General features: G+C 39.1%; 1 protein-coding gene and 1 pseudogene across 1 annotated transcript in view; one reads left to right on the forward strand and one right to left on the reverse strand.

Annotated features, from left to right (window-relative positions):
• The window catches only part of TAOK1 (TAO kinase 1), a 153,920-nt gene that overhangs the window by 34,758 nt on the left and 91,855 nt on the right, over positions 1-27,307 (forward strand).
• Positions 12,311-12,880, reverse strand: LOC140524941 (protein jagunal homolog 1-like; annotated as a pseudogene).

Consider the following 27,307-nt stretch of genomic DNA (forward strand, 5'->3'; position numbering starts at 1 on the left):
TACAGAGGTCAAGAGGCCTGAGGAAAGGCCATCAGGGTGAATAGTTATAAACGCCATTGAAAGCATAGATAAAAGATTGTTTTAAAATGCTGTGGAAAAAGTGAGGAAGGGTTGATAACTTTCATTTGTTAAGAATTAGGAAGGTCTTCATGAACGAGCTGGCATCTGAGTTGGATCTTGAGGAATGGATAAATTTTTTGTAAAGTATGGTTTTGAAAATGTTGGGGTTAGCAAGGGTAAAAGGTTCCAGGTAGGAAAATGTAAGGTCTTTTGGAGGTGTGCCAAGTGATCACTCAATCAGCAGGCGTTTATTAAGTATGCCAGGCACCCTACTAGACATAGTGAATACAAGATCAAAAATAAAACAATCCCTGACCTCAAGAGGCTTATGTTCTATTGGGGATGGGGGTGGGGCAGGACAACAACATGTACACATAAGTATGTACAAAATAAGTGCAAATACAAGGTAGTTCATTGAGGGGTGAGGCCTCATAAAGAAGATGATGACTGGGCTGAGTTTTGAAGGAAGATAATGAGGAGCCAAATACACTTCAGGCAAAAGTGCAGAGATGGAAGATGAATGTGTCAGGAATAACAAGAACGTCAGTTTGGCTAAACTGAAAATTCCTGAAATAATGTCTAATTGTTGCTGATGGGGCGTTAGGAAAGACTCATGTAAAGAGCCTGGCAACGTAAGTTGGAACCTCATTTAGAAGAGCTTTAAATGCCTGACAGAAGAGCTTCTATTTTATCCTATCAGCACTTGGGGGGCATTAAAATGATGTGGTAATACCTGTTCAATAGGAAGGTTATTTTGGCAACTATGTGAGGAAAAGGTTAGCATGATGGAGAGACCTATTAGGAGACTGTTGTAAGTGGTCTAGGGGCAAGGTGATGAAGACCTCTACCAGAGTTGTCTTCTTGAGTAGAGAGAAGGGAATAGAGAGCTTGTCAGATGGAACAAAGTTAGAAACTTAATCAGATTTGCATAATCCAGTTTGACTGGAGGGGGGGGGTGACATTTGGTCTAAGTTGGCCAGAGTTATAAAGAGGAACTGTTTTTAGGGGGTGGAGACATGTTGAATTTGTAGTACCACCAGGCAGGTTGGGAAGAGGGGATTTGGCCCTATGGTTCCTTTGATAGAGAAGACTGTCTGCAATATTGCACTAAGAACTCAAGAGACTTGCTGTTGAGGGGGTAGGATTGGAACTCAGGTCGACATTTTCTGAGTTGAGGCCAGTTTTCTTAGGAATGTGCCCAGGTTACTTCTGCCCTATCTGGATCTGCAGCTGCAAACTCAGGATTAGGGTTCTGAATCAGGGACCAGCTTGGAAATAACTTGAGAGCCCAGTGTGTTGTATTTTATATTTCAGGTGTGACTACAGATATCTCAAATCAGAGGCAAGTTGGAAGTTTTGTTTTCAGCCTCCTTGGCAGTCTGTCCTTATTTTAATGATGTATCCACTAAAAACAATTAAAATTGTTTAATAAATAATAAATAATTAAAAGATGATTTTGATTTTAGAAATCAAATTTTATAAATACCACTCTCGTAATTTGCCCTGTCCTTCATGCTTATACCATAATGCCAACCCAGTCCATTGCATTTAACCTGAGGTGTGTGTGGTTTTGTTTTTGTTTGTGCCAGTTACTGTCTTCACCAGCTGTTACTTCATATGTTGTTTTCTTGTAGCTGCTTTCCTTGCTTTGTATCGTTTCAATCCATTCAGTTCAGTTTAATTAGTAAGCATTGTTTTTTAAGTGCTTTAACCATGCAAGGTACAAAAACTTCATATAAGTCTTCCCGTATTTCTTTGAATGCTTCCTATTTGTTTCTTAGGTGCAGTAGTCCATAATGGCCTAAAATTTCTTTCAGAATTGCTGTGAGTATATAGCATATTTTAAAATATAATCTGCCCAGTGGAAAGTCTTTCTTCTTTTTGAGGGAGTATTGGACTTTGAAAACTTCCAAAAATGATGGCAAGCTCTCCGATTACTGTTAATAAAGGCACTTTTTTTTGTGTGTGTGGTTCATGGACTGGCTCAGAAAGTAATTTTAGAGGAAGAATCTCCCCAGTGTTTTGGGGCAGGACTACTGTAACTTTTGTGTTTGATGGCTTTTTTTAAAAAAACATTACAGTCATTTCTTGCTCCCTCCCTCCTTCTCCCCTCCAGGTGAACCTTCCTGTATTACAAAGAATACTGACTGACAACATAGTAGATGTAAAAGCCTTTGGGTCCCTTAGCTTCCCACCGCTCCACCTCTACCCGAGAGGATGGCACTTGGTTTGATTCTCTGTTCTCAGGAACCAAGATTTAGTTTCTGAGTCTAGCTGCCTTTTGGTGGTGTTTTCATTGACGTATTAATTTCTTGGCTTTCACGCTTTAAGTAGTAAGCTTAGAAAGCGAAAAAAAAAATCGCTTGATTTCATTTGGTCAAAACCCTACATAAGACTTCTTCTGTGTTTATTCCCTTATATTCCTGTACCACAGTTTGTTTGTTTTTCCCTATTTGATGGGCAGCTACTTTGTTTCCAGTTTTTTGCTTCCAAAAAGTATGTTGCTATGGATATCGTGTTACATTTTTTCTGTCATTAGCCTCGTTGGAGGTATATTCACAGTAGTGGGATCGATAGGTTGAAAAGTTAATTGCTCTCTATGTGCCAGGTGTTGTGCTGTTTGCTGGATATACAAAGGAAGACCAACCAGTTAGTCTCTGCCTTCACTAAGTATATATTCTGATGAGAGACAACATGGATGTAACTAGGGATGCACAAGTTGTGTAGATGAAGATAATCCATAAGGGGAAAGGCATTAACAGCTGTAGGATATGGGGAAAGATCTCCTGTAAAAGGTAGGACTTGAGTTGAGTCTTGGAGAAAGACAGTGAAGTCCAGGAGAAGGAGGAGAGGATGCAGAACATTTCAGGTGCCAGGGACAGCCAGTCGAGAAACATGGAGAAGCTCTGACGTAGAACATGGAATTATAAGTTTGAGGAACATGTATTTTTAGTAGGCCAGTCAGTAGAGCTGGATGGTATACTGCATGTAGTCAAGAAGTATTGATTATGCACTTAACTGTTGTAACAGACATTGTGCTAAGAGCTGGGGACACAACTAGAGAGACAGCCCATGCCCTGAAGGAACTTACTTACATTCTAATAGGGGAGGACAGCATATAAAAGAACGCTGAAAAGTGGGGCTACTCATTGTGGAGGCTTGGTAGGTGAAGTTCAGAGTACAGCTGGAGAGAGTGAGACATGGTTGGCCAGGATTTCCTCCTTAAATGGAAATTCTAGGAGGAGCCATCCATCTAATGAGAGGGAAAGGCTGTGTGTGAGGAGGGTACTTCCTGTGTGTGAATTCCAGGGTTGGACTGAGGCTTCGGGATGAAGAGCTGAGATGTAAGAGAGGAAGTCTGACAAGGAAAAAATAATAACTGATAATGATATAATAATAACTAATAATATGTCAAGACCTGAGGTCAACTAAAGTCTCAGATACTTACCTGGGCAAGTAGGTGGAGTTGAGAGAGAAACTCTGCTTGTGACCGTGGGTGACTGTGAGAATGGTTGAACTCTCAAAAGTAATAGTTACCACATCCAGAGAACTACAAAGTCTAAAAACAGATTGAAGCATACTATTTGCCCTTTTTTTTTCTCTTCCTAGTGGTTCCTCCCTTTGGTTCTAATTCTTTACAACATGACTAATGTGAAAATATGCTTAATATGAATGTATTGCATGCCATCTTGGGGAGGGGAGAGGGAAGGGAGGCAGAGAAAATTTAAAACTCAAAAGCTTGTGGAACTGAATGTTGAAAACTAAAAATAAATAAAATTTTAAAAGTAATAGTTACAATATTGCGGTTCATCATAGTTACAATGTTACCATCATTGTGTACAATGTTCTTTTCTGGTTGTGCTCACTTCTCTTAGCCATCAGTTCAGCACAATAGTATTCTATCACAAATCATAGGCCACAAATCACTCAGCCATTCCCCAGTTATAGGCATCCCTTCAGTTTCCAATTCTTTGTCACCACAAAAAGAGCTGCTATAAATATTTTTGTACATATAGATCCACATCCTTTTTCTTTGATTTCTCTGTGATATAGGCTTAGTAGTGATATTGCTGGGTCAAAGATTATGCACAATTTTATGGCCCTTTGGGCATAGTTCCAAATTGTTCTCCAGAATGGTTGGACCAGTTCATGACTCCACCATCAGTGAATTAGTGTCCCCATTTTTCCACATTCCTTTCAGCATTTGTCATTTTCCTTTTCTGTCATGTTAGCCAATCTGATAGGTGTGAATTGGTATCTCAGAATTGTTTTAATTTTCATTTCTCCATTCAATAGTGATTTAGATTTTTCATGTGACTATAGATAGCTTTGATTTCTTCTTCTGAAAACTGCTTGTTCATATCATGGTTGGAAACCAGATTGCAAAGATTTCGAAAAGAGGAAGAGGTGAGAAGTGTGAACACTGACAAAGGAGAAGAGAGACTCAGCACTACAGCTATCGGGTAGGAGAATCAAGGATCTTTCTTTACCTCTTTCATTTGTTTCTTTGTGGATGGGGAAGACATGGGCAGTAGATAGAGAGTAGAGAGAGTGAGAATGTTAGTGGAGGCTGTCTGCTAGAGAGGATGTAATCTCAAGAGTGCAGTAGAGGGGTTTGTTATGACGCTTCTTTATGTGAAATTGGCATGAAGAAGGAGCTAGTTGGAAAAGATCTGATGTGAGATAAGGGGAAGGAAAGGGAGTCTTGGGCTGAAATGATCTTGGTCTTGGTAAATGGTTTTAGCTTTCTGGTGAAGTGTGAGGTGGTGGTTCTTGGCCGGTCAGAGTGTGGGGAGGCTTTACGAAACATAAGAAGATTTGCAGCTTGTGTGGTTTTGTGATTTCCTACAGCTCTATTCTGTGCCACCAGAATAGGATCAGAGGAGGAGAAGGATGGCAAGAGATAGAAGAATTCTTCAAGGGTTATACCAGTGAAATCATAAATCCAGTCCTTGTCTCTATCCCTTTCCTCAGTCCCTGTTCCTTTCCCTGTCCCTATCCCATTTCCCTGTCCCTGATTCCTCTGTTGTGTTTGCAGTAACTTGGGGATATATAGTTGGAGGTGCTGAACTGGCAAGGCCATTGAAACTATGCTCTTAGGTCTAGAGCTGTAGAAGAGGTCTTGGAACAGTCTTCTTTGAGATGATCATTGAAACAATGTGTGGAGGAGATTGCTGAAGGAGAATTAGAATAAGGAGGAAGAGACCTAGGATTCTCCCAATTCCAGATTGGGAAGAAGAGGTGAAGGAAGCCAAGGGACTCCTGAGTGAGGTGGGAGGTGTTCCAAAGGAGAGAGAATGAGCAGGTAACATTCAGGATTGGTGTTGGCTTGAGGACTTTTGTCAGTTTGAGTATTAAAGTTTGGGAAGTGTAAGGAAGTGTCTTAGACAATCAGCAGCAATGGCCCAGGTGACATTAGCAGGAAGGCTTCTTTTGATTTCATTTTTCCAGTAGTGTAACCTGAAGATGACTCAGTAATACAAACCTCTCTTGGCCACTTGTGACCTGCAGCATGCATCCGTGGAATGATAGGCTAGGAAACTGGCCAATTTGATATTCCTTATCATTTGAGATCATTAATCTTCATATACCCACGATGGAGGTGTTATTTTTTTTCTTAATCTACTCTTTTGATGTGTTGAATCATTAAAAAGTCATTTATAGGTTTTTTTTAAAAAGACAGGATAAAGCTAACTAGTTAGTAGGGGGCGGATTTAGGCCAAAATTTTCAATAATACAAGGAACAAAGAATATAAAGTTAAATTCAATAATTATATTAACACAAAACACTCTCCTGTTCCTTCTTCCTCTTTCCTCTCCTCCCTCCCTTTTCTGTCCCTCTCCTTTTTCCTTTGCTTTTCTCCCCTCCTCATTTCCCACCTTCCCTCTCCTTCCTCCATCTTCCCCTCCTTCCTTCCTCTCTCATAGCTGGAGACAAGAGAGAGAACAGAAGCTGAGGCAGAGGGTACATTTGTTCACCCACCTCACATTCTCCACAATACCTCTTTCGCTTCACTTTTTACTTATGTTCTTGCCTTGCCATAACTATAGTAATTCTAATTCAGTTCCATCTAGCTAGCATTTTTTAAGTACCTGATATTTATTAAGTATCTATAGGGAATACAAAGATGAATGAAACAAATTGCTCTCAAGGAGTTTGAAGTCCAATGCAGGGGAGGGGGACACTAAAAGCATGTGTACAGGGAAATAGAATACAAGGAAGAGTGTGGTAGTACCTGGGGTAGGGGTGAGGTACTACAAAGTAATATGAAAGTTTATAGGAGGAAGAGATGGTTTGCTTTTGGCTTAGCATGTAGTAGAAGGAAGGAAAGACTGGGGTATGTACTGCAGAGGTAAGAGTAACAAGATTTGGCAACTGATTAGATGTTGAAAGTAAAGGTAAGGGGGTAGTTAAGGATGACTCCGAGCTTCCTCACCTGGGTGACTGGAAGCATAGTAGTACCCTTGATAGAAATAAGGGAGTTGGGGAAAAGTTAATGAGTTCCGTTTTGTATATGTTGAATTTGAGATAGAATATACAGTTGGGAATGCTCAGTAAGCAGTTGGTGTGTGGGATGAGCTCAGGAAAGAGACTAGCTTGAGCTTTGGTAGTCATCTGCAAAGAGATACTGATTGAACCCATGGGAACTGTTGAGATTTAGGGCCAGTTTCAGGAGGAAAGACAAGAGGGAAGGACAGGAACAGAGCCTTGAGATGCCCTCAGGGGAAGGCAGTGGACTAAGTTTCCACCAAAGATACTGAGAAAGAACCTCTAGACTGAGAGGAAAAGAAATAGTAGTGTCATAAAAACCTAGGGAGGAAAGAACATTCAAGGAAGAGAACCCTATATGTTTTAAAATATCTATAGCAGCTCTCTTTGTGGTGTCAAAGAACTGGAAATTTTGAGGATTCACGTCAATTGTGGAATAGCTGAACAAATTGTGGTAAATGTTGGAATACTACTGTTGTTTTAAGAGCAACTTGGAATGACTAAATCATTTTGACTATTATAAATACTCAAATTAGCTACAAAGGACATATGAAGGAAGACAGTATCTACATCCTGAGAAAGAATTGAGAAATAGAAGTGTGTTTAGAATGGTTTTACATATGTATGTATATACACATGTACATACTTATATATTTTATATATATATGTATATATATCACATATTTGTGTCTAATGGTAACCATCCTTGGTAGTGGGGGAGAGGGAAGAAAAAAGAAAAGAAGTTACACAATAACTTTTATATATTTAAAAGGTGTAGCAAGATAATAGATTTGCAGTTTCACGTACAATCATCTTTTTTCTATTCTACTATGTTTTGGAAATGTTTGTTTTATTTCTTAAGTTCAGAATGAAATCAAGAAAGTTTTTTTTTAAAGAGAGTGGAGTGGTTGATGGGGGTAAGTGCTGCAGAGCGTTGGTCGTTGAGATATCTTTGGGAAGACCTACGAATTGTCGCAGAATGAAATGAGCAGGACCAGGAGAAGTTAATACAATAACAGCATCATAAAGAAAGACAGCTTGGGAAGACTTGGACTCTGGTCAGCGCCACCGCAGTGCCAAAGGTCTGAAAGAAGCGAAATCAAGTTGTGCACACAACCAGTGAGTGTGGTAGTCTGTTTTGCTTGACTGTGTATTTGTTACAGGGGTTTGTTTTTAATTTCTTTTTCTGGTTGGGGGTGGGGAGATAATGGGAAAAGGAAAGAATAAGATAGGAAAAGAAGAGTAAAGAAAAGGGAGTCATTGAGGCATCTTAACATTTTAATGGAAGAAAAGTAGAGAAAAGTAAAGACAAGATAAGCAGGAGACCTTTGAAAGTTGTAGGTTGATTTTATGTAAGTATGTGAGAAGAAAAGCAAGTTGTATGTCATAGAGACCTGTAGTTTTATGTAGTCCTTGTTTTTTTTTAATCCAGCATGTATATAAATGCTCATTCTATTTGATATTTGTTAAGTTCAGAATTAAAGTGAAAACAGGATCATTAATATCTTTGGAGAATGATTTCGTTGGAAGCCATAGGAGAAGCCACATGAGTTTGAGAACTGAACAAGAGGAGAGGAAGTAGAAGAAACTATGTAGACCAGGGGTAGGGAACCTATGGCCTTGAGGCCACATGTGACCCTCTAGGTCCTCAAGTGCAGCCCTTTGATCGAATCCAAACTTCACAGAACTTAATAAAAAGACTTGTTCTGTGAAGTTTGGATTCGGTCAGAGATGTAGACAGTTCTTTGAGCTTGACCTAGAGAGAGGAGATACAGGTTGAGAGCTTGAGGAGGTAGTTGGATAAAGTTAGAGATGTTTTTTAAATGATGAGAGAGAGCCTGGCATGTTTACAGGGGGTGGCAAATGAACAAGTAAATAGGAAGAAGTTGAAAATTAGAGAGGGGGGGAGATGATTGTGGGGCACTTGGCAAACATAGAATCGAAGGTACAATTATATGGGTTGGCCTTGGTGAGACAGGTCATCTCCTTATCAGAGCCTGGAGCAAAAGAGGAGAGAATGCTGATGATGGCAAAATATTTTGAGATCTAAAGTTGGGGAGAAGAAGCAGCTTATGGTTGGATATAGGAATTTGAGAATTGATCATAGAAGTAGAACACTTGGTGAGTGTTAGTGATATCAAGGTTATCACCCTTTATCGTGTGCTTAGATGTGACTGAGGCATTATAAAGGATGTAGTCTTTCGAGTTAAGGGTTAAGTTAAGGGAGTTAAGTTAATGTTTGAGAGAAATTATATTTGAAATCCCTTAATCCGAAGGGTTGAGGTGGTGAGGAAAACTGAGTCTAGTACTGAAAAAGGTGAGAAAATGTCCAGGAGGCCAGTAGATAACTGGGAGGATTTGGATAGGCTCGACCTCCTGGGAGGAGAGGTTGGTAAGAGATGGGATCCGATGGAGGGCTGAGAAATGATAATAGGAAGCAAGTTTGACTCTTCCTCCTAGTCTATTGTTTCAGGATCTATCTAGTAGTTAAGAGGGTGCAGAGGGATATGGTACCTTGAGGGAGACAGAATCCCTTGAAGTTTGTCATAGATAGAATAGGGATTTCAGTGAGCACATTGAAATAGGTGGTCAGATCTGGATTGAAATTTGGGCAGGGTAGAGGTGAGGTGGATAGGGATAAAAATAGGGGAAATGGTGACTGGAGAAGGAAATGGGTTTTGATTAAGATTGTGAGGATTCTCAGCTATTGAGAGTTCATAAGTTAATAGAACTAGGGTATTGGTATCTTTTCCCTGGGGCTTCTACACCTTGTCAATTCTCTTTCAAATCCTAGGAAATTAAAAAAGCAAAATCAATTTTTAAATGCTAGGGAAGAAGGGATTCTGAAGTTGGTGTTAGTGCCCTTTCCTGTTGATTCAGTCTTTATCCTAGGCTGGGTCCTTGAGGTGAGAGCAGATTCTGGAAGTGAGGGGCCTGGTACTCAAGGCTCTTTGGTCCTCTACATTAGTGGTTCTCCTAGTGTGGTCCCAGAACCCACTCCAGGGAGTCAGTGAGGACAAAGCCATTTTCATAATAATATTAAAACTTTTAATTTCTAATAAGGTGAATATCTAAAGATATCACCTACATAAACAAAAGGTGTTTTGTGGGAAGTTTCTCAGTTGTTAAGAATGACCCCTTTTAGGGAACTGAGACCAAAAAGTTTGAGAGCTCTATATGAGGGGGTCTGAACATCAGTCTGAAGTTCAGGTCCTGGCTTGGTTTTGGAGAAGAGAGGCATGATTTGGACCTAGATTCAGTCCAGCAAGAGGTTTTATCTTGGTCTTTGCACTGTTGCATTGGAGAGCTAAGCTGTGATGTTGGTGTTCCTTAGGAAAGTAGGACTAGCTCATTCATGATGGTTAGTTTGAGCTGGTCATTTGCTCTCTGCAAATGGGTTTGGGTTTGTAGGTTTGGGGACTGTATATGCCTGCATTTGAGTGGGTGGTAACTTTTCCCTTCTCTTTTCCTTTATTCTAACTTTTGCCCCCAAGAGGTTGGTTCCCTGTTCTGCTAGGTTGGTGCCCTTGAGTCACCAGCTGGATATTTGCTCAGGCCTATTATCGCTTTCCATGGGGTAGAAGGATAGATTCATCAGGTGGGGACAGGATGGGACTTAACATACCTGGTGCATATATGCTTATGGATTGACGGGTATAGAAAATGCTAAGGCTGACAAATCCATACCTGCTCTGCCATGTATAGCTTAGAGAGTTGGTTGGAGCATGAGTGGTAAGTGACTTATCTAGGGTCACACAGCCAGGACGGGTCTGAGGGATGACTTGAACTCAGGTCTTCCTGATCTCTCCCCAGATTTCTGGACATTATTCTGTGCTGTTTTTACAATTTAAGAATTCATATTAAAAAAATAACTACAACTGAAGTAATTCTTGTAGTATGTATAGATGAGACAATCTTCCTTTTTGTTTGGAATTCTTATTTGCCATATTAGATGGATCTTTCTACTCAGGGGGATTATACTAAGAGAAGACAGAAGTGCCATGAGGAAAAGAAATAATGAAGTGAATAGAGTGCTGGTCTTGAAGTCAGGAAGACCTGGGTTCAAAAACGTCATTACCCGTTCATGTGACTCTGGGGGAGCCTCAGTTCTTCATCTGTAAAATGAGGAGTTGACTTCAGTGGCCACCAAGGTTCCTTCCAGCTCTAAATCAATGCCTCTAAGTTGATATTTCTCCCCTGCCTGGAACCTACCATAACTCTTGAAAGTGTACATCAGAAAGTTGGCCATAGCCTTCTTCAAATCCACTTGATGAGACTGCATAGTAATTAGGCATAAATAGTTGCCTCAGACCCCTCTAGTTCTTTGTTGATTTGCCTCTGTGAAAGGAAAGGTGTATTTTTTAGGTGTGAAATGGCCATTTTCTGTTCTTAACTATTCCGTGACAGAGAACAGAAAAAAGCCCGTTACTTCTTTAGAACTGTACCCAGGGCCTTTGTAGCAGAGCTGGATATGCATCTTTAAAGTTTCTAGCTTCAAAATGTTGAGGGAAACTTACCCACTTGTTTATCCAGAATAGTTGAGTTTGGAGAGAATATTCTAGTTAACTGAGAATGACCATATTTATGTTGTTTACCCATTTTTCATAAGAATATAATAAAATACATTTCTGTTAAATTGTTCTGAGTATAATTCAAAGTTCAATCATTTGGAAGACACTTCAGGATATGCTCATGCTTCATGATATGTATGTAAAGAGCTTTGGGAACCTTAGAGCAGTATAGAAATGTTAATGATGATGACATGATGTCACTTTATACTCAGAGTCTCCTGACACCCCCCATCCCCTCTTTACACCCCCCACCCCCACCCCCGGCAGTACTTTGCTGTACCCTTCCATAACAATCTCTGTCCAGCTTCTCCTGGAGCCTCCATGAAAGACACCAAATACAGGCAGTTCTTCTGTCAGTTGACATTGGAGCAACAAAAACTGTAGGGCCCAGGATTTTAAAGGCATAAAGTTCAAAAACTTGTTAAATGATATATTTTTTCCCCATTTTTATTCAGAATTTAAGCTCCAAATACAATAGGCATTTTCATATACATGGTCGGGCAGAGGAGAATATTGTACACACAACTGCAAATCTCTATGATGTACAAGTTGTTACTCTTTGTTTCACCCACTGATAAGAACAATTTTGGGAATATCTACTTTACATTACTCCAAATCTAATCAAATACAAAGCATGAATGGTCAGGGTACAGTTGAATTTTACTGAGTTCCTTTTTGAGTCATGATTTTTGGCATCAGAGACTACAACCTATAGTTATTTCCTTCCTAGAAAGGATGGAGCCTGATTTATTACCAGCTTCTACTTGGTTTCTACTTGTCTTCCTGGCTGCAGGAAAGAAGTTGAGGGGATGGAAGGAAGGAGTAAATGAGATGATAAATAGGAGATGAAGATGATAATCCATCCCTAAGGGGAATCCTGAAGAGCCAAAACCTCATTGCTCAAGCCACAGAATGAGACCATCCAGTCCTGGCCAAAGAGGGCCTCATCCAGTTTCAGTAGCCCTCAATTAACACAACTTTTCAAACACGCAGGTGAGGGAGGTAGGAAGTGTTTTCTGGAATCACAGCCTCATGTGTACCTGCTGCCAATCTTAGGCCAGAGGCTTGAAGACTATTTCAGGACCAGTCCCCTCTACCCTCCCATTCTTCTCAGTTTGAGGCTCAGCCTCCCCTTTCCCCCCAACCCCATGCCCACCCCCAGTTACAGTTACAGTTCATGTGTCAAACTTCATTTATGCTTCTCCTGTGTACTGGTGAACCAAGAGTCCAGTAGTTTCTTACTATAGTAGAGCTGCCAGGTATGCACCTGGACAGTCACTACCAACACCAGGTACATGATGGAGATGGCAGAGATGCCAAAGATGACACGGTATGCCTTGCCATGGAGGTACAACTGCTGTGTAGCAGGAAACATCTCCATGGTGCCATAGATGAGAGGGGCAATGGAGAACAACCCCGTGCTGATCATGAAGAGCTTAGCTTCCTGCATACTAGGAGCTGGGTCTTCCCTGTGACCTCTCAAACCTCCTGCCCCTGTGGCCTCCTCAGCTTTGCCTGTCCCATGTCCTCCTGCAGCTTGGAGCACAGGGGGAGCAGCATCTTACTCATAGGACAGGAGCTTCAGATACCCTACACACATCTGGGCTGCTAACAGAAGCCAAAGACCTATATGAATGTAGGTCAGTGTCTTAGTTTCAGTCTTGAAGGTAGTCATCTAGTAGTGTGAGGCCATGCACTCCTGGTGCCTGTAGTCGCTGCTGCTGGTGCCCGCCGCCTGTGGCCCTGTGCAAGATGCCATCGTCCCAAGCCTGAGCTGAGACCCAGAGAGCAAGCATGAGAGCGAGCCTCTAGTGATATATATATTTTTTAGAAAAGATGGGAACCTAACAAACCTGGCAGTTTTCTACATATTAAATGATTAAAAAATACACAAATGCCATAATAAATAGTGGCTGCTGCTCCCCCTCTGCCCCAAGCTGCAGGAGGACATGGGGCAGGCAAAGCTGAGGAGGCCACAGGGGCAGGAGGTTTGAGAGGTCACAGTGCAGACCCAGCTCGTAGTACCCAGGAAGCTAAGCTAAATATGGTCCTTTGACCAAGACCTGAAGGTGACTTGGGAAGTTGTGGAGATGGACATCCGAAGAGTCATACTCCCGAGTTACTGTGAAGCTATTGTGTAGTATTCTGTATTCTTACTTTCTCACAGAAGAAATCATACAGAAGGAAACTCAAAATATTCCCTAATATATCAGTAGTGTTGGCACAAATTCACATTTTTGAAACATTCGTTATAGCAGAATTGATTGTATTTTGCTCATCCCACCCTTCTGTTCTTCACTTAAACCTAGAACTTGCCTCTGTGCTTTTAGAGGAGCCATGAAAAAACCAGAGAGCTCTTCATCTGGTCCCTTTACTCCCTTTTCCATAGGTCACAAACAGAACTCTCCTCAGATCCTATTTTAGCTAGGTTATCTGAATGGGGCAGGTAGGTGGTTAGAGCTCTGGCCCCTGGAGTTAGGAAGACTCATCTTCCTGAGTTCAAATGTGGCCACAGACACTTACTAGCTGTGTGAGTGCAAGTCACTCAACCTGTTGGCCTCAGTTTCTCCATCTGTAAAATGAATTGGGGAAGGAAATGGCACATCACTCTAGTATCTTTACCAAGAAAGCCCCAAAGGGGGTCACAAAGAGTTGGACGTGATTGAAAATAGCCAAACCAGCAGTATGTGAATGAATGGGTTTCTGCAAGCTGATCTGAGAACCTAATCATTGTTAATAATTGTTTGATGAAAGATATTTTAAGTGCCAAACAATCAAATTTCCCCCCTTTTTGCTTTTAATATTTGATTTTCTTTTTGTTTTTCTATCACCTTCATTTACAAATATGGGCTTCCCCTCTTTTCTCTTCCTCATTATAACAGAAAATTTTAAAAAAGGAGAGAGGGAAGAAATAGTTGAGCAAAACTAGCTGTCTGATAGGTTATATGATGTTTGATTACAAGCTTCATCATAATAACTACGCAGCATTCAATTTTTCTTTTTCTCTTTTTTTGTTCTGTCCATTTACATTTATAGTTGTAATGTATATTGTTTTCCTGGTCCTGCTTGCTTCACTTTGTGTCAGTTCATATTGGTCTTTCCATACTTCTTTGAATTTATCACATTACTTGTTCTTACAGCACGGCAAAATTCCATTTTATATTTTTCTACTGTTATTTATTTACCCATTCCCTAATCAATGGATATCTGCTTTGTTTCTAGTTTTTGCCTACCACAAAAAGTGTTAGGAATATTGTGGGGTTTTTAAAACCATTCAGTCCTGGATTTACTAGTTATTTTTGCCTGGGAATAGGATCAAAGGGAATGGATATTTTGGTCACTTTTTAAAGTATCATTCCAAATTACTTTATAGATTGGTTCAACCAAGTCCCAGCTTTACAACAGTGCCCATCTTTCCACATCCCCTCCATCGTTGACTTTATAATTTTCTTTATAATCAATTATCAGGTGTTGGAGGAAGAACTCAGATTCCTGTTACTCTTAGTAGTGATTTGAAGTAGTCTTCTATACAGTTTTAATAGCTTGAATTTCTTTTGAGAGTTGCTGGTTCATATTCTTTGAACCATTATCCATTGGGAAGTGGTTCTTAGTTTTATATACTTATGTTGATTCCTCTATACCTTGGGTATCAGACCTTCATCAGAAGCATGCCTCCTTATCCTATTTGCACTGATTTTGTTCCTGCGCAGGCTTTTTAATTTCAGGTAGTCAGAATGATTGATTTTTATCTTTTTGTGATTTCTTCTCTCCCTTGCAGACAGTTTTCAAAAACAAACAATTTTTGACTTAAAACTTTTACCATATTATATATAACATGTGTAGATTATCGGGCCAGAATAATTAAATTTGGGATATTACTTTTTAAACTAAATTTCATATGTCAGATTACTTATTGTCATTTTGTCTTAAAAATTAATCTCAGCAAATAAAAATCAGTTATTCTTATTCCATTGTCATTATAAGTAGAAAAAAATTAGATACTTCATTGAATTTCATTATGCTAATGACCAAAAAGTGTTTGACAAGGTTGTTCAGTAAGATATCCAAATATAGTAACAGTTTTGACAGGTTTCAGTTGTGCTTCAGTAAGGGCATAGTATATTTAAAGATACCTCCAATAAAAAATGTATTCGACACTGAATGTGTCATGCATAATGATTGCACAAGTATGACCTATATCAATGTGCTTTACCATCTCAGGGAAGGGGAGAGGAAATTTGGAACTCAGAATTTTAAAAAAAATGTTAAATTATTTTTACATGCAATTAGGAAAAACTGAAAATATTTCATGAATAAGGGAATTTCTTGCTTACTTGCTTTTGTGGCTGTGTGTCATTTTACCCCGTATGCTTCTAGATATAATTCTGGGCTAAGGAAATAGATTGAGCAAAATACTCCTCAGCCTGCCTTCACGCTTTTATTTGATCCCTTATTCTGGTATACCCTTTTGTTTAGGCAGCTCAGCACACCCAATTACCCAATTTTATCCCTGCTTTCCTTTGTAGGGCCTATCTTTCTTTATTCCTGGATGAATTTCTTTTTCTTGTTACAATTTGGTGACTTTTATCCAATTTAGCTTCCAAAATACTAAAATGCCATATTTCTTAAAGGCTATTAGAGCAAAGATCTAAATCTAACCAAATTTTCTTATTACCTTGGCTTATATTAGTAGTGGTACCAAGTGACTTATTATTTTCTATTTTAGATTAAAATTAGTGTAACATTTGGAAATTATTTTCAATTTAAGATAATTAGATTAAAGGTCTTGAAGATTATATAGGAATTATAAATTAGCGAGTAAACATTTTAGGATAAATAAGTTAACCTGTATCTCACTGTTATCTCACTGTGACCTTCACTGAAGAAATTTTAATATAAATAGAACAAAGCATATTAAATAAAACAAATTACTAAACAGCTCAATTTTGAAACCTACCGAGCAATCACTAATATAAACTCTTGGCTGGATCCCCTTAGGTCAAAGATGGATCCAATACTGTGCTCCATAGACTGAGATTGATAGTACAGAATTGTATAGGTATTAGTAGTTTAAGCTTTGCATGGAAAATGCCTGACTTATAATAGGAATTCTAAACAGCAAGATCTAAATGATATTTTTCATCTTTTAGAATGTGAAATTCTATTTCTTGTCTTAGTGTCTATTTCTTTTTTGCACTGGTCTCTTTCCCTTAACTCCCTCTCCCCCCTCCCCCCATGTCCTATGGCTCAGTCCTTGGCCTGATGTAAGCCTATCTTTTGTGTCCGAACATGGCCTTCACTTTTGTCCTTGTGTTTCACCATCTAATCTTTCTGCCTCTCTTCTCTGTATCGGTCGCCTGTTCCTTCTGATGCCATGTCACTTTCCATGCTCTCTCCTTGGGCTGTTAGACTTCTTCAGACCTAGCTATATATACTTATCCCTGGCACTATCCCAGATCTTCACTACCTTTCTACCCCTCCTTGCTTCTGTCCTCCCACTATATGCTGTATCCTTGTAGTTACCCCTGGCCATTTTTTTTCATACTTTTTTCCTATTTTCTTGGAGGGACAATTGTTGTGGGGGAGGGTGATAGGTTGAGGGAAGGGTATAGAAATTAGATGTGCTTTGTAGTAAAATAAAATGCACAAGCTCATTTCAGAAGGGTAAAAAGAGTAGGTAACATTTAAGGTTTCTTACAGTTTGAATGAAACTTTCCTAGCCTCAATTTGGCTAAACATTATATTATGCCAAAGTCTTTCTGTACTCAGTAAATTATGTACAGAATTTATGTATAACTTATGTACACCACCACTTATGGTGGTTGGAAAACATTTTTCAAAAAATAATGCTTCTTTATAAAATTTGCAAAATTTGGAGCATTGCATGTCATTATCACCGGCGTTACCAAACATTTATTAAGTCATTAGGATATACCAAACATTGTGCTGAGCTCTGGGGATACAAAACAGCTTAAAAAAACCAGTAAGCAAACTGACATTAAGGTTGTGTGTAGAGAATGAAGGACAACAGGACACCCAAGAAACTGTTGGTGGGTGGGTGCCAGTGACCAGGGAGGGATACTTCAGACATTTGGAAGCATCGCTGTAAGCATTTGAAAATTATTTTCAATTCAAGTTTCAGTTCAGTTCAAGGCGAAATTTTGAGAAACAGCATCAGGGGCAGAGTGACTCTGGGCTAAGCAAGTAATTTCAGGATATTGATTGGAAAAGTAAAGCAGCTCTGCAGATAGGTGTTGTGCAGATAGTGACTGCAGTAATGACAATGTGTTTGCATATAGTTCTGTGGTTTGCAAAATGTTTTTACTTGTATTATCTCTTTTATTTCTTACAATAGCCTATGTACTAGATAATAATAGAGCGTTCCTTCCTAAGTTCTAGAAGGTAATAAGGTAGTGATTTACTCATCAAGTAGCAATATGTAGGTAAGGAACCTGCAGCCCACTAAGGTGAAGAGACTGAGTCCCCTCAGTTCCCCCACCTGGTCAGTGGTGGAGCCCTAGACTTGTGATTACAAGTGCAGTGTTCTTTTGACCACACCTTATTGCCTCTGTAGGCAATACAAAATACAGTACAAAACAAAACACAGCCATGAAAGTTAGGAGTTCGGAAGGTGGGCTCTTGGGCAGAGAGCGTTGTTTTTTTTAATCATATTCGCATATACACAGGAAAAAAATCACTTTCAGGATTGTAACAGGCTTTGAACATGAAGGATAACAACAGTATACTGGGTAGTACCTTACTCCACCAATTCATAATTCTGGAATTTTACTTTTTCACTATCAATAAATATTTTTCCTAGTAAATTAACAGTTTAAATAAGATCATAATGAGAATTGAAAAAGAAATACTTTTAAGCATGCCCTAAACACTTTAGGAATTCTACACACCTGTTAAAGCAGATCTGCCATGTAAAAACCTTCCAAGTGTTCTGGGTTCTTGACATAGTAATAAAGTACACAATACAAATACTGAGAGGTTACAAACAAAAGTGACAGCCTGTATGTTTGTCTTAAAGTCCGAAAATCTGTTTTCAAGATTTTATAATTGTCCATACCTTGATAATTGTTTAGAAGACATTTAGCTGCATTCACATTTGTAATGTGATTTTAAATGATTGAAATTGTTTGAGTTGATATTTTAAAATATATTGTTCTAGTAACATCAATATGCTTCTAAGTGTCAGCATTACTGGGACAAAAACTGTTTTCAAGTGTTTGTGAATGTCAGTGCAAGAATTTTCCTTAGGCTGAAGTTTGGCACATATGTTTCAACTTGGAGTAGATTTATTTTGAAATTTGGTGTCAGTGATATACATTGTAGCATTTCCCTGTGGTTTGAATTGTAACTTTGCAATAAATAGGCATTATAGTAATCAAGAGTATGAATCTGCTTTTATCATTCAGAAAGTTGTGCCTCTCTGAATGGCCTGTTTGAACTCTTCAGCACTAATTATCAAGCTTGAACCAAAATCTCAGTTTATTCTATGATAAATAAACCACTTGTCATCAGGTCAGTCAGAAGTAATTCTGAGTGAGATAAGAATGTAGATTACTTAGTTTAATGCAGTTCAACAAACTTTTATTGGTACAGCAATGAAGAACTGTTTCTTGAGGACAGAAAACTATCTGGAAGCAAGTATAGCACAATTCTCAACAGAAATTGGGTTCTGCTCTTTTGTGTGTGTGTATCAACAAATGTGAATGACTCAAGAAAAAGAAGAGTTAGTTCAGGTATGCCTTTTAGCGTTTAATTGGCTGGAGATTTCAGGAGAGCAATCTAATGGTAACCTTGCTCTCTCCATCCCCACTAGTTAGTCAGCTTGTTTGTGTTTGAAGACCTCTAGTAATGGTGCAGTCATGACTGTGAGGCAGCCAGTTCCATTTTTTGGACATCTCTGATTGTTGGGATATTACCTCCCCACTATATCCTTTTCCACCCTAACTCCTCTTCTCTTTGTTCCCTCACACTGGATGACAGGATTGACAAGCTAGAACATCAGACTGAAACTAATAAGATGAAACAGTAGAGGTAAGTGTAGGCTTAAACTAGGTTTTAAAAACTCAGTTTAAGGACAGCATGGGGAAGGAGGCAGCTAAGTGGCACTATAGTGCATAAAGTATTGGCCCTGGTTCAAATTCAACATCAGACACTTACTAGCTGTGTGACCCTGGGCAAGTCACTTAACTCTGCTTGCCTTAGTTTCCTTATCTGTAAAATAAAGTTGAGAAATGTAATGGCAAGTCTTTCAAGACCACTGTATCATTCTTATCAACTGTTCCTAATAAATGAGACATGCTGTATAAGCCCTTTCACTTTGCTTATCTTTCTCTGGATGTACGCTTTTGGGTGGTTGAGTGGTTAGCTGAAGGGAGCACCTGGCAGTTGGTCCCATTGACCAAGATTTTGAATTGAACTAGGTGGAAACAGTGCCCAGTATTCAGATGAGACTGATCCCTTAGAAGGGGAAAAGAAAGGGGGATACTATACAACAAGGGAAATGTTGAACTTCAGTATTTGCATGGAAGGTACAATATCTGGGTGAAGAATGGCTGTGAGTAGGAAATAGTAGCGCTGGTGTTGGGCTACTTGACTACTTGAATATTGGCTTTTCTGGAATTCGTTTATTTTAACTAGTCAGCATGTTCCTTTGTAATGATAGTTTCCCCTGAAGCCCTACTCTGATTCCTCATTGAAGTGAAGGCAGCTGGGGGGATTGGGACTGAAGTATTTATTCCCAGCTGCTTGCTATGCCTTGGCCTTCTATCTTATGCCCCCAAATTCTAGTCATCTTTGCACCACTGTTGATTTAACTATATCCTAGAGTGTAATGGGGATACATTCTTTGTGAGGAGAAAGATTCCCAACTGATAAAATTAGGAATCTTTGGAAAAGGTGAAAATATGAAGAAATTATAGATCCTAAAATCATGATTTGTGCTTAATAATGGAGTGGTTATAATGTTATAAAATAAAAAGTTCTTTTTAAATGTTTGACTTTTCATTTTAAACTTCAGCACCAAAAAGAACATTCCCATATATACAGACCACAAAGAAGGTTGTAGAGAAAATTGTGAATCTCTGTATCATATTGCTTGAGTTTTGAAAAAGTATATAATAAATTCCATACATTACCTTTCTGTGCTTACTTGATAAGATGTTTTTAAAGCGCTTGACACATTACTTAGCCTATAGTAGGTGTATAATAAATGTTTGTTTGCTTCCCTTCTCTTTTCTGCAGAACTTCCTTCATTTTTCTTCCGCGTGGTTTTAGAAATGTTTCAATGAGCCCCCCCTTTTGTCCCCATCAATATTGCCAATCCCCGCTTAACTTAAAAATCAGCAAGGAGAAAAATCCATTGTTACAAATAGACACAGTCAAATACAGGTATGACCCTGGCCAAAAATCGGTTTTTATCCCTTGAAACCATCGCTTCTCCGTCATGAATTTGAAAATCTGCTTCACCAGGCCACTTGGAGACACGGAGTGTTCTTTACAGTGTTGTTGGATTTGTACACATTGTTCCCTTGGTTCTGCTCACTTCCCTCTGCGTGAGCCTCTATGGCCCAGAATTCTTGGCGAGCATCTTGTGTCATTTCTGACAGTGGGATAGCATTCGTATATACTCACATTTTGTTCACCTATTCTCTTTTTGAAGTGTTTTTTCACTCCTTTAATATGCCTTCAAAATCAAGAAGTTTGTTTTGCTTGCAAATATTCCTTCTCCCTTAACATTCCCTCCGTCTATCCTTTCTTGTTTCCGTGTGTGTGTGTGTGTGTGTGTGTGTGTTTATTTTTGCTTTGTCCATTTCAGATAGGAGTGAAGTTCATCCCATCCCTTTCCTCACGCTTTTATATTTTTATTATATGCCTCAGTTATGGGAAATAGCAAATACCATTCCTCTCTTCCTTTTTTTTCCTTTTTCTTTCCCAAGGAAATGGGATTAAGTGACTTGGCAGAGTCACACAGCTAGTAAGTGTCAAGTGTCTGAGGCCAGATTTGAACCCAGGTCCCCCTGACTCCAGGGCTGAAGCATTATCTGCTGCACTGCTAGCTGCCCTCCATCCCCTTCTCTTTACTCTCAATCCAAAATGTCTATTTTTTTTAACTCCATCAATGTTATTTGAAGACATTAAGATTCTGAAGAGACATTGTTTCTTTTCCCCCATTAGAATGTTAGTACTCTTACTGTCCCTTTCAGTTGCTCATATAGGTTTGCCTTTATTGTTTTCCCTTGGGTTTTGTGTTGCATCTGAAAATTTCTGCTGACCTCTAGTTTTTACATCAGACCTGCTTGGAAATTTGCTATTGCATTAAAAGTCCATTTTCTCCCCCAGAAGATTACATTTGGCCTTATTATAACATTGTGTCCCAAGATCTCCACATTACTTTTGTGACTCTGTATCAGTTCATGTAAGTCTTTTCAGGTTTTTCTGATCTTGCTTCATTTCTTCTAAGTATCAATGTAAGCATTTTGCAAAATCATTTCTTCCTTCCAGTCTTTTATTGCCATGAATAAACATGCTTGTTTTACTCAAGATTTGCAATAACTTTTGATAGCTGTCGGTATTTTCTTTGATTTTCTCATCTTATCCAGTTTTGCTTCCTGAATTGTGCACGTCTTAGGTGGAAAGAATCACTTCATATAGTTTCTCATTGGATTTCTTGATAATTATTTGGTCTGTTGTGATTTTAGGTTTGTGCCTGAGTAGACATGGGGGAGCTGGGTAGTCATCTTGGCTGCAAGTTATTAAAGTAAGGTTTTAAGCACTGTAAATAAGCACTTATATGGGGGAAAGGGAGATACAAAGCATAATAGAGAAAGAGAACTGGGTTTGGAATCATGGAATGTGGACTTAAATTCCAGCTCTGCTCCTGCATGACCTTGGGTAAGTCTCTTAGTCTCTTTGGGACTCTGTTTCCTCATCCATAAAATGAAGGGGCTGGACTAGATGCCCAGTGAAGTACTTTCTGGCTCTAAATGTATAATCTTGTGTCCTATTTATGGATGTGGTTCCTGTCCTCAAAGCATTTGTAAAGGGTAACCATCTAGTTTTTACTTAAATAGTTATAATTATGGAGAGAAGACAGTTGGACATAAAAAAAGTTGAATTTGACCAAGTTAGGTAGGGAGTGAAATGAAATAATGGCAAAGAAAAATTGTTCTGGCTGTCATCATTTGTCAGGTTGGCTGAGAAACAGGCATACACTGTCCTTTTTTCCTGAGCGAGGTCTCCACCAGTAAATAGAATCCCTTAGGAAATACGACCCAGGTTGCTAAGGTAAGGGTTAGCGTCGTACCTCCCATTTAAAGGCTACCTAACTGCCAGAAGAATGAGGTCAATAGCTAATGTAGCCGTTGCCTTTTTGGAGCCCTGTATAAAGTTGTCTTCCCCATCAGCCTCTTTTCTCTATTGCCTGATGGCATTCACTTGCTCATTTTTCCTCTTTAGAAAGTTGTCTGAGGTCTGGAACATCATGTATAGGCTTTTACTTTCCTTTTCTCAACTTGAAAAGGAGAAAAGTTTTCTTCCTAGTCATATTATATGTTCTCATTATAGTGTTCCCACTGATTTTTTTCTCTTGACTTTCATACGTTACATGTGTGTTGCTTCTTTTGTCATCCCTTAGTATTGTACTTATGTATACTTTGGAATTGAAATCCTTAGCAAATAATTGTTGACTTTAGTTTGGACTTTTGGCATTTTTACTATTGATGTGTTATTTTCTATCCAGCAGCTTTTGTGTAATGATGTACCACATAACTGGTTATATTAAAGGTATTTCTTAGAATTGATATTAGATAATTTTATTTAATATATGGAAGCATTTTTTGACTAGCAGAAGTATAAAGGATGGGATAGTTTTTCCATATGTAACATTTCAAGATAGTTATATTTTTATGAAATACTAGCAGTATTACATTTAGGGATGTAAGTAAGCACAATCGTATATTGTTAAGTGTTCCAAATGATTTACAATCAGAGAATCTTCAGAGATGAAAGAGCCCCAAGGTCATCTTTTTCAACTAGACTTAGAGGAATTCCTTCCTTGGACATCCTCAGCAGTGGATCATTCCATCTCTGCTGGCCCTTCAGTAATTTGGAAGCCACTACCTTTTTATGCATTTTATTCTACTTTTGGATCAGCTATGATTGTTAGGATTTCTTTCTTACATCAAGCTAAAACCTGCCTCTATACAATTTCCATCTGTCTCTCCTGTTTTTCTTTGGGCAGAGCAAAAAAGCATAAATCACTTTGTACATGCACATCAAAGTCCTTTAAATACTTGGGAAGAGAGAGCAAGTTGTTATTTTTTTCTCCCCACTCTCTTCCTCCCTTCTTCCTGCTTTTATCTCCTTCTGACTCTCCCTACCTATCTCATCCTGGCTGAAAATTCAGTGGCCACTTATGGACCCAGTCCTGCTACTGATCAGCATGGAAGCCCTGCTTCCAACCTAAGCCAGTTTGCCCCTTCATAAGCAGCCTGGTGGTTCCTGGCTATTTGGGGTTTACTCTATTGGTGCTGGATTTATGACTTTTTTCCCTTGCTATAGTTCAGAATTCCTGAACTCAAGCAGTTTACTAGCCCTCTCAGTAGTAGCCCCCACACCTAGCAAGATAATCTCTTTCAAGAAATGCGTCTCAACCTAAATTAGCTAGTGTTAGCTTTTTCAACTGCCATGTCATACTCGCTGAACTCCATACCTTTTTAAAATGAATTGTTATCTAGCCATCCTGTATTTGTATAGTTGATTTTTTTTTTTTAGTTCAAGTATGGACTTATTTTTATCCTCATGCATTTCATTTTACAAGATTTTTTCTTTTCTTCTAATTAGATCTTTATTTTCTGATTAGGAATTCTTCCCATTCTTGTCTCATTTGCAGTTTTGTGTGACTTGATCTAGCAAAAGGACACTAGAAATGTTTACCGGCAAATGATAGTCTTTCATTCTTAGTTACTATCTGACAATATAGTGCCAGGTACTCAGAGGAGAGACCTAGAGATGAGTAGGACACATCCTTTGTCTTCAAAGTGCTTACAGTTTGGTAGGTGAGATAGGAAATGCAAATGAATGATGGTATGATGAGTTAATGTTGCCATTAGAGAAATATAAAGAAAGTGCTATCTATGGTGTTGCAGTGAAGGCATACCACAGAGAAATTAGGAAAGGCTGCATTTCAGGTGAGATCTCCAGTGCTTAAGGAGGATCTGACAGCCTTTACTAGACATTTAATTTGCTTTTATTAGACTGTATTTCAGGCAGATCACTTCACATCTTAAAGCACCATTTAAATGTTAGTTATTTTTATTAATATACCTCAAACAGCACTCTCAATGTAGAAGTTTATTCTCTGAGAGTTGAATAGTATACTTGTTGGCATACACTCCACATAGTGTAGAAAGCCCATTGACATCCTGGGGAGACAGGAAAGATGCAGAAAGCTCTTTGGTTACTGCATGACAGTGTTAGGACTTACTTGTTTCCTCTCAGGAGTCCTATCCGCTGGGTGAGGTGATAACCATGTAACAAATTTTGCCTTTGCTTATTATTAGAAATACTAACCAGGATGTAAAATCCCATTGCTCTTCAGTCTCAGAATAACAGCAATGCCATTGCAGAGGTTTCCCATGGAAGAATCCTCTTTTCTGGCTCAGACGTGGGGCTGGAGTCAAGGAGGAGGAGACAGATGGGCTGTGACTTCATTGGCCCTAGGGCTCTACGATGTGAGCATCATAGTATGAAGGGAACTCCTCTCAGGAGTAGGCATGGACCAGAGCAAGTAGTTTAGTAGAAAGAACTAAAGCAAAGAATCTGTCAAGAAAAGTTGAAAGAACTGGGAAATTTTAGTTTGAAAAAGAGAAGGCTGCATGGAAAAGGGATGACTTAATTGCTCTTTCCAGGTATTTAAAGGACTAGCTTTTCTATGTTTAGCCCTTGAGCTTAGAACCAGGGGGAAATTGCCAAGAGACAAATTTAGGCCTGATTTAAAGGAAGAAATTCTTAATGATGAGGGTTTTCATAAAGTTTTGTGGGCTGCCTTGAAAGACCGTTGTTTCTCTCCTATGGAAGTCTTCAAACAGATGTTGTAGGATTACTTTGCGGTATAATTTAGACTAGATGGCTGCTGAGAGGCTGAGGCCTCTCCTGCCCCTAAAATCCTGTGAAAAGATGAGTAGAGCTTTCTGTTAATAAATTAATCAGCAAGCATTTAATTATGTGCCAGGTATTTACTGATCAGGATCTTAGGGATATAAAAACAAAAGTGAAAGTCAACTTCTCCTCCATGGGGCTTATATTCTACTGGAGGAGACATTATGTTTCTAGAGCATTAAGGTGGCTCAGTGGTAAAATGCTGGTGCTGAAGTCAAAAAGACCTTAGTTCATATCTGGCCTCAGACACTCACTGTGTGATTCTGGGCAAGTCGCTTCACCGTTTGCCTCAGTTTCCTCATCTGTAAAATGAGAAGGAAATGACAAACCACTTTAGTATCTTTTCCAGGAAAACCCATATGGGGTCATGAAGAGTTATACGTGGCTGCAACGACTGAACAGCAACATGTACTAAGTTTATAAAAATAATAGCCAAGATCAAATTTGCAAGGGTACAGGTGAGTTTGGGTGGACTCCAATGTGCAGACATAGGAGTGATGTCATATATGATAAATTTGGAAAACTGGATTGTGAAGGCCCTTAAAAACTCAACAGAGGGGATTATATTTACTCCTCAAGGCAATAGGGAGGCATTAGTGGTTATGGTCAGAAATGTACTGTGAGAAAATCAGTTGGCAGCTGGCTGAAGGATAGACTGGAGTGGGGAATGACTTACTGCAGTAGCTTCCTAATTGATCTCCTCAGTTGTGGAGGCTAGGAGACAGGTGAATGAGGACCTGTGGTGGTAGTTGTGTGAGCTGCAGGTATTCCAAAGGTTGAAATGACAAAATTTGGCAGTTGATTGGATTTTGTGGAGTAGAAGAGAGTGAGGAATCAAGGAAAATGCCAAATGATCATAGAAAGGATGATAGTGTCTTCAACAGATGAGAAGTTAGAAAAGGTGTGAGTGGAGGGGGATATAATGAACTTAAAATTTTAGACAAGTTCTGGGTGCTTATAGGACATTGAGTTTGAAGCATCCATTAGACAGTTGGAGACATGTGGCTGGAACTCCAAAAATAATGAGGCTGTGTATATAGATTTGGAAGTAAGGCAGACAATACTTCTTATATTCACAACTCCTGATGAGTTCCTGAAATAAGAGAGAATAGAAAAGATTTTATTATTATTATTATTATTTTTTTATTAAATTTATTTATTTAACTTTTAACATTCATTTTCACAAAATTTTGGGTTACAAATTTTCTCCCCTTTTATCTCCTCCCCCCCCAAACACCAAGCATTCTAATTGCCCCTATGACCAATCTGCTCTCTCTTCTATCATCCCTCTCTGCCCTTGTCTCCATCTTCTCTTTTGTCCTGTAGGGGCAGATAGCTTTCTATACCCCTTTACCTGTTTTTCTTATTTCCTAGTGGCAAGAACATTACTCGACAGTTGATCCTAACACTTTGAGTTCCACCTTCTTTACCTCCCTCCCTCTCCACCCCTTCCCTTTGGAAGGCAAGCAATTCAATATAGGCCAAATCTGTGTAGTTTTGCAAATGACTTCCATAATAGTTGTGCTGTATAGGACTAACTATATTTCCCTCCAACCTATCCTGTCCCCCATTACTTCTATTCTCTTTTGATCCTATCCCTCCCCATGAGTGTCGACCTCGAATTGCACTCTCCTCCTCATGCCCTCCCTTCTATCATCCCCCCCACCCTGCTTGTCCCCTTATCCCCCACTTTCCTGTATTGTGAGATAGGTTTTCCTACCAAAATGAGTGTGCACTTTATTCTTTTCTTTAGTGGAATGTGATGAGAGTAGACTTCATGTTTTTCTCTCACCTCCCCTCTTTATCCCTCCACTAATGAGTCTTTTGATTGCCTCTTTTATGAGAGATAATTTGCCCCATTCAATTTCTCCCTTTCTCTTCCCAATATATTTCTCTCTCACTGCTTGATTTCATTTTGTTTTAAAGATATGATCCCATCCTATTCAATTCACTCTGTGCACTCTTTCTCTGTGTATGTGAGCGTGTGTGCATGTGTAATCCCACCCAGTAC

Source organism: Notamacropus eugenii, chromosome 2, assembly GCF_028372415.1.
Source record: "Notamacropus eugenii isolate mMacEug1 chromosome 2, mMacEug1.pri_v2, whole genome shotgun sequence".
NCBI classification, from domain to species: Eukaryota; Metazoa; Chordata; class Mammalia; order Diprotodontia; family Macropodidae; genus Notamacropus; species Notamacropus eugenii.